General features: G+C 42.9%; 1 protein-coding gene and 1 long non-coding RNA gene across 2 annotated transcripts in view; one reads left to right on the top strand and one right to left on the bottom strand.

Moving 5' to 3' along the window:
* LOC139029190 (uncharacterized) overlaps nt 1-2,645 on the top strand; it is a 980,011-nt gene that overhangs the window by 786,051 nt on the left and 191,315 nt on the right. The window lies entirely within an intron of this gene.
* LOC111977407 (sialoadhesin-like) overlaps nt 1-2,645 on the bottom strand; it is a 43,137-nt gene that overhangs the window by 27,363 nt on the left and 13,129 nt on the right. The gene's annotated exons all lie outside the window — the stretch shown is intronic.

Genomic DNA, 2,645 nt, shown 5'->3' with positions numbered 1-2,645 from the left:
GATGTCATTTACAAAATAGCCTCCAACACTCTACTCAACAAATTGGATGCAGTCTATCACAGTGCCATCAATTTTGTCACCAAAGCCCCATATACTACCCACCACTGCGACCTGTATGATCTCGTTGGCTGTCCCTCGCTTCATACTATTCGCTAAACCCACTTGCTCCAGGTCATCTACAAGTCTCTGCTAGGTAAAGCCCTGCCTTATCTCAGCTCACTGGTCACCATAGCAGCACCCACCTGTAGCACGCGATCCAGCAGGTATACCTCACTGGTCATCCCCAAAGCCAATTCTTCCTTTGTCCGCTTCTCCTTCAGGTCTCTGCTGCCAATGACTGGAACGAACTGCAAAAATCTCTGAAGCTGGAGACTCTTACCTCCCTCACTAGGTTTAAGCACCAGTTGTAAATAGCCCATCCAATCTACCTCATCCCCATACTGTATTTATTTATTTATTTATCTTGCTCCTTTGCACCCCAGTATCTCAAGTTGCACATTCATCTACTGCACATCCTACCATGCCAGTGTTTAATTGATATATTGTAATTACTTTGCCATCGTGGCCTTTTTATTGCCTTACCTCTCTTATCCTACCTCATTTGCACATGCTGTATACAGATTTTTCTACTGTATTATTGATTGTATGTTTGTTTATTCCATGTGAAACTCTGTGTTGTTGTATGTGTCGAACTGCTTTGCTTTATCTTGGCCAGGTCGCAGTTGCAAATGAGAACTTGTTCTCAACTAGCCTACCTGGTTAAATAAAGGTGAAATAACATTTTAAAAATAAAAACTTCTATAAATTCAGCTTTTTAAGATTTTCAAGTTAACAGATAATAAAGAATGACAGACTAGGCTGTAATATTTCACGCAACATGTATTTGTATTTATTGTCTTAAACTTTGAGCTCATTTACAACAAAATGCATAATTCACACTGAATCACACTGTTTCGGGAGTACATCATCATGAATCATTTCACCATAAAACAAGTGTGATTATGATATTCCTTTTCATAAATGCCATGGCACAATAATGTCTGACAGCAATACAAAATACATCTATTAACACATCAGGAGCAACAAGGTCAGAGAGCAAAGAATATTAAAAGCTGTTTTCAATATTATCCATATTAGTTGCTGAGAAAGGTACATTATGTAATAATTTTTGGGGGAAATGTACTATTGTAAAAGAGTAAAAGTATAATCCGTCCTATTTATCTACAATATATACAATTAACATTAGAAGGAAAAAACATTGGTGGTTCTCTTCTCTTCGTACAAGGTTCTGTTATGGTTCTCCACAGGCCAGAATCTGTGGTGGTTCTCTTCAGGCCAGGTTCTGTGGTGGTTCTCTTCAGGCCAGAATCTGTGGTGGTTCTCTTCAGGCCAGAATCTGTGGTGGTTCTCTTCAGTCCAGAATCTGTGGTGGTTCTCTTCAGTCCAGTCCCTGTCCATATTAATTGCATTGTTGTAAGCTATGTCATGTTCTGTCGTACCTTCTCGGGGTTCGCTCTGTTGATATGGACTGTTTAACAGATATATGTTCTAACCTATTGACACCCATGATCCTGCAGCAGTGTTTTCCTGGCGTTCCTGTGGTGGGGTGGGGGCTGGTCCTGACTGCTGAGCTCTTCTAGTCACCATCTACTGCGCCCACAACTGATCAGAGCGTGAGGATTTCCTAGGACAGATTTAAACTATACTGATTTTATTATACCTCCACTAGAGATCAGCAGAAGCTGAACTCACTCTGTTCCTCTTAACAGGAGATCCACAGGAGCGAAGTCGATCGCCACAACAGACACACATTGTGATTTATATTCAGCCTTACACCTCCACCTCCACACCTGGCTGACATGCTAATTCTACCTGTATCACGACAGTCTCTTTCACACTCTATTTTCACTGCTTACCCATGTTCCCTCTCTCTACACAGGAGTGTCCATGCATGACCCTAACAGTGACACGTACCACAGGTCCTGAAACATGAAGACCTGGTCACCTGACTATGACACTCTGGAGGTAAGTATCTTATTATGTGTTTGTGCTTTATATACAGTATTTGAATGTGGTTAGAGAAATGACTAGAGTTGGTGTTCACAAAGTGCTTTCATGCATCTTCTCTCTCTCCACCTCCCATCCCTTCCCTCCCTCTCACCGCTCTCCTCTTTGCCTCTCCCTCACTCTCTCCGTTCTCTCCACAGAGAGAGGTTGTCCATCCTGACCCTAACAGTGACATGTAGCAACAGCTATGAAGCAAGAAGACCAGGTCACCAGATTGACACCCTGGCAGTAGGCTCGTTGTGTGTTGTTTGTGTGTGTGTCGTGTGTGTGTTTGGTGTAGTGTGGGTGTGTGGTTTCATAAACACTCTTTCATGAAGTGGTGTGTAAAACGTGCCATTCAAGTGCTCTCTTTCCAGGAATGTAGAGGACTCCCCGCCGTAACACAGCCCCTCAGATGATGCTGAGCCCTCAGATTAGAGAAATAACAGAACACCACCACAATTCTGGACTGAAGAGAACCACACACGATTCTGGGACTGAAGAGAACCAAACGATTCCGACTGAGGCACAAGACTTCTGCGGACTGAAGCACGAACCACGCACAGATTCTGGACGAAGAAGAACCAACCCACAGATTT

This window comes from Salvelinus sp. IW2-2015, linkage group LG18, assembly GCF_002910315.2.
Source record: "Salvelinus sp. IW2-2015 linkage group LG18, ASM291031v2, whole genome shotgun sequence".
NCBI classification, from domain to species: domain Eukaryota; kingdom Metazoa; phylum Chordata; class Actinopteri; order Salmoniformes; family Salmonidae; genus Salvelinus; species Salvelinus sp. IW2-2015.
Note: the sequence above shows the minus strand (reverse complement) of the source record. Positions and strands in the feature narration are given on the sequence as shown.